Source organism: Psammomys obesus, unplaced genomic scaffold, assembly GCF_907164565.1.
Source record: "Psammomys obesus unplaced genomic scaffold, mPsaObe1.curated_primary_1811, whole genome shotgun sequence".
In the NCBI taxonomy this organism is placed as follows: domain Eukaryota; kingdom Metazoa; phylum Chordata; class Mammalia; order Rodentia; family Muridae; genus Psammomys; species Psammomys obesus.
The window spans coordinates 1,360,074-1,369,379 of NW_026596244.1; the positions used below are offsets into that span (position 1 = coordinate 1,360,074).

General features: G+C 39.6%; 1 pseudogene; it reads right to left on the reverse strand.

Annotated features, from left to right (window-relative positions):
• Positions 1-6,465: 6,465 nt before the first annotated feature.
• LOC129668523 (60S ribosomal protein L12-like) lies at positions 6,466-7,010 on the reverse strand (annotated as a pseudogene).
• Between the last annotated feature and the right edge of the window lie 2,296 nt (positions 7,011-9,306).

Genomic DNA, 9,306 nt, shown 5'->3' on the forward strand with positions numbered 1-9,306 from the left:
TCTCCATTGAGTTTGATGTTTGCTATAGGCTTGCTGTATATTGCCTTTACTATGTTTAGGTATGTGCCTTGTATTCCTGATCTCTCCAAGACTTTAAACATGAATGGGTGTTGGACTTTGTCAAATGCTTTTTCAGCATCTAAGGAGATGATCATGTGGTTTTTCTCCTTCAGTTTGTTTATGTGGTGGACTACATTGATGGATTTCCGTATGTTAAACCACCCTTGCATGCCTGGGATAAAGCCTACTTGGTCTTGGTGGTTGATATCTTTGATGTGTTCTTGGATTCGGTTTGCAAGTATTTTATTGAGTATTTTTGCGTCAATGTTCATAAGAGAGATAGGTCTGAAGTTCTTTTTTTTTGTTGGGTCTTTGTGTGGTTTAGGTATCAGGGTGACTGTTGCTTCATAGAATGAGTTTGGTAATGTACCTTCTGTTTCTATTTTGTGAAATAGTTTGAGGAGAATTGGTGTGAGCACTTCTTTGAAGGTCTGGTAGAATTCCGCACTGAAACCATCTGGCCCAGGGCTTTTTTTTGGAGGGGAGACTGTGAATGACTGCTTCAATTTTCTTGGGGGATATTGGGCTGTTCAGTCTTTCTACCTCATCTTGACTTAATGTTGGAAGATGGAATCTATCAAGAAAATTGTCCATTTCATTTAGATTTTCAAATTTTGTGGCATATAGGCTTTTGTAGTATGACCTAATGATTGTTTGAATTTCCTCTGTGTCTGTAGTTATGTCACCCTTTTCATCTCTGATTTTGTTGATTTGGATAGATTCTCTCTGCTTTTTAGTTAGTTTGGCTAAGGGTTTGTCTATCTTGTTGATTTTCTCAAAGAACCAGCTTTTTGTTTCATTGATTCTTTGAATAGTTTTAGTTGTTTCTAATTGATTGATTTCAGCTCTGAGTTTGATTATTTCCAGCCTTCTGCTGCTCTTGGGTGTATCTGCTTCTTTTTTTTCTAGGGTTTTCAGTTGGGCCATTAAGTTGTTTGTATGTGCTGTTACGAATTTCTTCTTGCAGGCACTTAGTGCTATAAATTTTCCCCTGAGCACTGCTTTCAATGTGTACCATAAATTTGGGTATGTTGTGCCTTCAGTTTCATTGAATTCTAGGAAGTCTTTAATTTCTTTCTTTATTTCTTCCTTAACCCAGCTGTCGTTGAGTAACAGGTTGTTCAGTTTCCATGTGCGTGTAGGCTGTTTGTTATTTCTGTTGTTGTTGAGGTCCAGCTTAAGTCCATGGTGGTCAGATAGACTACAAGGGATTATTTCAATCTTTTTGTATCTATTGAGGCTTTCTTTATGACCAATTATATGGTTTATTTTGGAGAAGGTTCCATGAGGTGCTGAAAAGAAGGTATACTCTTTTGAGTTTGGATGAAAAGATCTGTAGATGTCTATTAGGTCCATTTGATTTAGGAGGGTCTCTGTAAGTGTTTTTATTTCCCTATTTGTTTTCTGTCTAGTTGATCTGTCCCTTGGGGGGAGTGGAGTGTTGAAGTCTCCCACTATTAGGGTTTTAGGATCAATGTGTGATTTAAGCTTTAATATTGTTTCATTTATGAATGTAGGTGCTCTTGTATTTGGGGCATAGATATTCAAAATTGTGATGTCCTCTTGGTGGATTTTTCCTTTGATGAGAATATAGTGGCCCTCCTTATCTTTTTTGATTAACTTGGGTTGAAGTCTATTTTATTAGATATTAGGATGGCTACTCCCGCTTGTTTTCTGGAACCATTTGCTTGAAAGACAATTTTCCAGCCCTTTACTCTGAGGTAGTGTTTATCTTTGTTGTATAAGTGTGTTTCTTGGATGTTGCTTTTCTTGAATGCTGCATTCATTTCTTGAATGTTGCATTCTGTTGCATCCTGTTTCCGCAACCATTCTGTTAGTCTGTGTCTTTTAATTGGGGAGTTGAGTCCGTTGATGTTGTAGAAACTAGTGACCAACAATTGTGACTTATTTTAGATGTGGTGTTGGTGGTGTCACTGAGTTTCATTGCTTGTCTTCTTTTGGTTTTTTTGTTGTGTAGTTATCTATTTCCTCTGTTTCCTTCGATGTAGTTGTTTTCTTTGGTTTGGAGTTTCCCTTCTAGTAACTTCTGTAAAGCTGGGTTACTATGTAGATATTGTTTAAATTTGGTTTTGTCTTGGAATATCTTTAATTCTCCGTCTATGTTGATTGAAAGTTTTGCTGAGTATAGTAGTCTGGGTTGGAATCTGTGGTCCCTTAAGGACTGTATGATTTCTGTCCAGGCCCTTCTGGCTTTCATAGTTTCTGTTGAGAAATCTGGTGTGATTCTGATAGGTCTACCTTCATATGTTACTTGGCCTTTTTCCCTTGCTGCTCTTAGAATTTTTTCTTTGTTCTGTAGGTTCAGTGTTTTGACTATGATATGATGTGAAGAATTTCTTTTCTGGTCTAGTCTACTTGGTGTTCTGTAGGACTCTTGTATGTTTATGGCCATCTCCTTCTTTAAGTTGGGAAAGTTTTCTTCTATAATTTTCTTGAAAATATTTTCCGGACCTTTGAGCCTGATGTCTTCTTTTTCTTCTACTCCTATTATTCTTAGGTTTTGTCTTTTCATGGTGTCCTTGATTTCTTGGATGTTTTGTGTTTGGAACTTTTCTGATTTTATTTTTTCTTTGAGAGACGTGTCAATTTCCGCAAGTGTATCTTTGGCTCCTGAGATTCTTTCTTCCATCTCTTGTATTCTGTTGGTGATGCTTACCTTTGTGGTTCCTCATCATTTCTCTATGTTCTCCAGCTCCTGGTTTTTCTCTATTTGTGTTTTCTTTATTGATTCTAATTCTGTTTTCATGTCTTGCACCATTTCCTTCATCTGTTTGAATGTGGACTCCTGTTTTTCAATGATAGCTTCTATTTTTTTGTCCGTTTCCTCTCTATGTATCACTAATTGTGCCTCTACTTCTTTGGGTATAATTGCCTGTATTTCTATGAGAGCTTTGTTTATTTCTTCTTTATTTGCCTTCATTTGTGTGGACATTTCTTTGAGAGCTTTGTGCATTTCTTCTCTGTTTGCCTCAATTTTCATGGTCATTTCTCTGAGTGCACGAGTTGTTTCCTCTTGGTTAGTCTTGATTTCTTTGGTTATTTCTCTGAGGGCTTTGTTCATTTCTTCTCTATGGGCCTCTAATAGCTGGAGAAACATAGTTTTGAGGTCGTTTTCTTGTATATCTAGTGAATTGAAGTGTCCATTGTTATGTGGGGTTGCTGGTGAGATCATTATGTCCTGAATTTTGTTGGGAGTGTTCTTATGTCTGCCTCTAGCCATCTGGTTATTTATAATCCTCACTGGTTGTTCCTCGAGATTGTAGTTTGGGCTATGATCCTCTCTTTCTGTTTTCTGTACTGTTTTTTCAGGAAGATGAGAGAGGTTCACTGCTTTGGAGGTGTGCACTGTGTTTTCAGTTTTGCCTAAGTAAAGAATGTGACGCTGGCGCTATTTGCGTGTGCTTTTAGTGGGCGCAGTGTGCATGCACGGATTCTCTGACTATTGCAGTGGCCTGCAAGCCACTATTACACAGTTCTGACTGAGATCCAGGGATTGTTTGCCTGGATTACCCTGGTGGACCGGCAAGGCAGAGGCTTCAATGTCGCTATCCCAAGAATCCCTCTGATGCCCACACTAGGAGTGTGGGTGGCAGGGATCTTGTCTGGTTGCTTCTGTGGAGAGGCCCTGGGTCTGGGGCAATCTCTCCCTAGAAGGCTCACTCACTCTCTTGCAGGACCAGTTGGAATGCACAGGGGTTCCCCTTGCTTACTACTCTCAGTTTTGGTCCTGCTGCAGAAGTGCACGGGTAGGGTAACAGTCAGCTCTGTGACACTGTGGCCGCAGGACTCGGTGTCCACCTTTCCTGTGTGCTGCCTCTTTGTTCTTTCCCTCTGCCAGGAGGGGTTGTGTTGACTGGTCCCTGGGTGGTGCAGGAAAGAGTTAGGGTGAGTGTATTCAATCCCAGATCCCGGGCCCAGATCTTTTTTCCAGAAGCAGCCTAGCAGTAGAATCTATGTTTGCTGATCCCAAGAGAGTACCGGGTAGGGTTGAGTGTCCTCAGATCCAGAGCTTGAGTTTCTCTGCTAGGGGCCGCTGGAGAGAGGGTGCTGTGTCCTTGGCAGGCTGCCTCTCTGTCCTTCCCCTCTGACCTTCTACTCTGCTAGGGCAAGCTTATGGAGGTGCTTTCAGGGGAGTGCCAGCAGGGGTTGGGGCTTCTCAGTGGGATCCTGAGCCCTGAGCCTGCGGGTGTTTCTCTGCCGTGGGGGCGGGGGTGCGCCGGTGATAGAATTTGCTGCTAGACCTTATTGCGCTGGACCCAGGAGAATCTCAGTACGCGTAGGATGACCACAGTCCCAGATCCCGAGCTGTAGTTTGTTTGCTAGGAGCGGCTGGCAGCACTGGAGTTCCGGCACTGTGAAGCCGCTGTGCGCCTCTTTATCCTTCTGCTCTGCTGGGACAGGGTGATGGCGGCGTTTGGGGGAGTGCCTGAAAGGATTGGGTTTTCTCAGCCCCGATCTCAGGTTGGGGTACAGACAATGTGGTCTGTGGCAGATTCTGTTGGGCACCTCCTGCCTCCTCCGAAGAGGGAGTAGGGATTTTGAGCTGGGCGCGCAGCGGCTATGCGCCCACGGCGGGAGCTCAGTTATGATGGTGGCAGGTACCCGCCGTGGTCGGAGAGACCTTCCAGGGAAAGACTAGGTGACCCGTAACCAGTCTGGCAACTTTCCTTCCCCGTGGGTTTTTTTTTGCGACTGGGACTCGCAGCCTTAGGCCCCCTTGTACCCACCAATCAGCCTGGGAAATTGATCGTGATGAGCAGGCTTGAGGCACCAGCCCGGAGACCCAAAACCTGCATTGCTGGGTTCTCTTCCGGGTTCCTGCTGGGCAGCCAAGAGTGGACCCGACCGCTTCCCACACCGTGGGAGCCTCCTCTCACCTGGGAAACAGGGTCGATCGCTGTTTATTTAGGGCCCAGAGTTCAGTCTCCTGGTCGCTGCACGGAGTGTGTTGTTCCGCTTCTCAGACAAGGTGTTCTCCCGGTGCCGCCATCTTGGCCCCTCTCCGATACACTTCTTTAGGTGTGTAGATTTCATTATGTTTATCATATCTTAAAAAGAAAAGATAAAATATAATATTTTGTTCTTATCCATCACCTACCATACATCTCCTCTGAGTCCTCTAGCTAGATCTTCCCCTGCACACAAACACATAAAAATACATATAAATAACATATATAAACAGTACAGCTTATATTTATGTACTTAAAACATATATGTGACACCAATTTTTAAAAGACTTTGAATTTCAGAGAGAGATAAGGGTTTCATAGGAGGGGCCACAGGAGGAAAAGGAAGAGAAGAGAGAAGATATATCCTTATATTATAATCTCAAAAATTAAAAAAATATATAATGACTTTTAAATCATTCAGAAAACATGGCTAATCTGTATTATTTTCCACATCTATCTCACTTAGCATGTGTCTTTTAAATAAGTTCTTTCTCAGGAATTGGTGATTTTTTATAACTCTCATATTATTTAATAAATAAGAAAATAGTATTTTAAAATAGTTAATTTTGAATAGTGTCATTGCCTCTCAAATTCTTTTTTAAAATTTAATTTTTATTTATATATTCATTCATTATATTTTTTTCGTTTTGTATCTCTGCTTCAGCCCCTTCAATCTTCTCCTTCTTTTCCCACTCACCTTCCCTTTTTTGCTCCTATGCCCTTTCCTTAGTCCCCTGATAGGGGAGGTCCATCTAACCCTAACTTTTCAGGTCTCATCAAGGCTGACTGCATCATCTTCCTCTGTGTCCTGGCAAGGCTGCACCCCACAGGGGGAGGTGATCAAAGAGCCAGGCACTGTGTTCATGTTAGAGACAACCCCTGTACCCCTTACTAGTGTAGCCACTTGGAAACTGAACAGCCTGTGGGCTTCCTCTGAACAGGGGTTCTAGGTCTTCTCCGTGCATGGTCCTTGATTGGAGTATCTTTCTCTGCAAGCTCCCCCGTGCCCAGGTGTTTTGGATCTGTTGTTCTCCTTGTGGAATTTCTGTCTCCTCCAGGTCTTTCTATCTCCCTGTTCTTCCGTAAGGATTCTAGCATTCTACTTTGATTTTTTTTTTTTTTTTTACATTTTTATGACAATCTGAATCTCAGACCCAGTTAAATGAAGTTTACCTTCCATGAAACCTCCTCTTTCACTGAAGACAATTTGTAAATTCAGTGACTGGCAGCCCCCCCCCCCCCCCCCGCCCCGGCTTTGGTTATGTAACGAATCCCTTGCCCTGAATGTACAAAAAATTTGGAAGTATTGAGTTCTATGTGCTTCACTTACATCACATCTATATTTCCTAATCATTTGACAGCTGTGACAAAACTAGAACTTTTTTGGGGGGGAGGTCATATGATATTTCAATGAAATGTTTTGTCTTGTTGATACCTAAGGAGCTGGGTATCTCACTGCATGGCTATTGATGCCATCTATGGTGTCATGAGGGTGCCAGCTATCCGCATTGCATCCCACAGATTATAGAGTGCCCGAGATCTCCATAAAAGTTTCAGAAACTTCTCTGTCTAAAGACTACTTCAGCATCTGCTGGGCAGTGTCAAAAATATCAAAGAAAATGATAGATTTTTCTCTGTGTTTAAGGTTTCCCTGCTTCCTTCCGTTTCCATGGTTACTCAAGAGCTTTGATAATCAGGGCAGAGGCAGAAGACATCACCTCAATCCAGGCCTGGCTGCTCAAAGTGGTCAGTTTTACTTTCATCTCAGACCTTTCCAATCCCTCTCCGTCCTCTGCACCCCTGTTGCCTGGGAGATGTCATTACCTAGTTTTTTCAGAGACAGGTCCAGGGGATTGATCTTGGGAGCCAACTGGGATGTGGTGTCAACCTTCCAACCTTGCCTCTAGTGTGCCTTCCGCCCATGTTTTTGATCTCCTTGGGGTCAAACTTGGGCAACATGTTCGAGGTGGCTGGTGTGAAATGAACATCCAAACAACCAAATGAAGTTGCTCTTTAGCATCCTCTGAGCTGATGAGAACACTCTGCTTCTACCACATGAAAATAATTTCTGTTTTTTTTTTTTTTTGTATGGATTGCTAATATAGAAAATATGTGATACCAAGTATCACATATTGTAAAAAGCACGTATATCCACGCATACAAAATCTGTAAGATTAGCACAATATGCATGACTAGGAGTCCTCCCTGTCATATGAATATGATAATAATTAACTTTGTAATTCTTTTTTTTTTAAGTTCTCTCATTGATACTTAAAAAATCAGGTTAAAGTTCATAAAAAGATTAGAAGCTTTATTCATATTTACCAGTTAAATATTTTTAAAGTGCAGATGTTATAGCTAGGATTTCTCTACTGCACTGCCTTACTAGTCTTTAATGTACTTCTATCTGTATCCCAAGAATTTGTTATCCTGCTTTAATGCTGTGTTCTTCTTCTGCTTCTGAATTAATCAAGTTTGTTGCAACAGTTTTAATTTTCCAGCCTTTGAAGCCGCTTTGTTTAGTTTTGCATTTGTCATAAATAATCAGAGTTAAATAGTAACTCATTTGAAAGAAAAAATATTTCATACTTATACTGTAGAAAATTAAACAAAATTTCTTGACAGTTATTTTAACCTCGCTAGTGTATAGACCTGTAGCCAATTTCCTATGAGAAGCTCCTTGTGTGAATTATAATTTTGTAAGTTTTATAAATCAAAATCAAAGAATTTAACAATTTTTTCTAACTGCATTAAACGAATCTTTATTTCTATTAAGTAAATCACATCATATGAAAATGCATATGTAGAAATGTGTAATACGTATTCTAAATTATAACCATTTACAAAAAAGTGTTTTAAACTAATGTGTTATTTGAAAGACACAAAGTCAAAGTATTCTCTTATGATTTTTTGAAGTGTGTGTAAAAAAAAAATATTTCCAGAAATTAGTTCATAGTGACTGTTTGTCACTGTAAGAAAACATTTGATGCTTAAGCATTAAAATCAACATTAGTAGTTTTAGATTATGGAGTTATTCCTGAAAGTATGCTTTGGTCATTTGACCATGTTGATGTACATTAGTTTGACATTTATAATATCCATATTGTAATAAAGACTTCTATCAAAATATACTATGAAGGTTGTAGAATTTGCAAACAACATAAAATGCACATTAAATCATATATATATATATATATATATATATATATATATGTTCATTCTGTGTGTATATAAAATTTTCATACAACCATATATTGACTGACTGATCTTCTCTTCTAACACTGAGTTTGTCATGGCTTTGATGGTTTACCTACACTTCGTCAATTACATTCCACTGTTCTACCCATATGTTTTTACGCCTGTACAAAGCAGTCTTTATCACTAGTGTTTTGGAATATATTTTGAGTTCTGATATTGTAAGAGCTTCAGCAATGGTTTTAATCATTAAGATTGGTTTTTACTAAATAAATGTATCTCTTCTACTATGGATTCCTTTCAACATTTTTTTTTTGCATCATAATTCCACTAAATTCCTAAGTCACTCTTTAGCATTAAGTAGTAAATGTGTTTTGTGTCTCTTTTTATTATAGGCTCTTCGTATTATGTTATCAGTTCTTTCTTCCATGTTCTTATGCAGGCAGAATACCAGATTCTTGGGAGAAGAGAAGGATTTTAGTTCCTGTGCTGTTAAAAGGTGGACATTCCAAAAAATATATAAATAAATTCCCCTAAAAATGATAGAGGAAAGAGATGAAAGAGAGAAGTAAGACTATGCAGTCTGTGTTATCACATTCTTCAACACAAAGTAGCTGGTGTTGTATACTGAGGCACAGAGGATTAGTAAAACAGTAAAAATGAATTTACAGTTAATGACAGATTTTTATTAATTAACATAGTATATAGATAGACTCGTGCTATAGTTTTGAAAATGATTAAAGACCTTTAAATAAATTAAATTTTATTCATTATAAATAGAAAAGTGCACTGTCACATTTGTGAGACTGCTAAAGTATAATACAGATAACTGTAACTTTAACTTTTTCTTTTTTTTCACAATTTATTTATTATATATCCTAATTGAAGCCCCCTCCCTCTACTCCTGCCAGTCCCACCCTCTTTTCTTCTGCCTATATTCTTCCCCTAGTCCTCTGAAAGGGGGAGTTCTCCACTATTGCCATCTGCCTCTAGCTTGTTACATCTCATCAGGACTGTCTGCCTCTTCCTCTGTGGCTTGGCAAGGCTGCATCACTAGGGGCAGCGATCAAAGAGCAGTCAA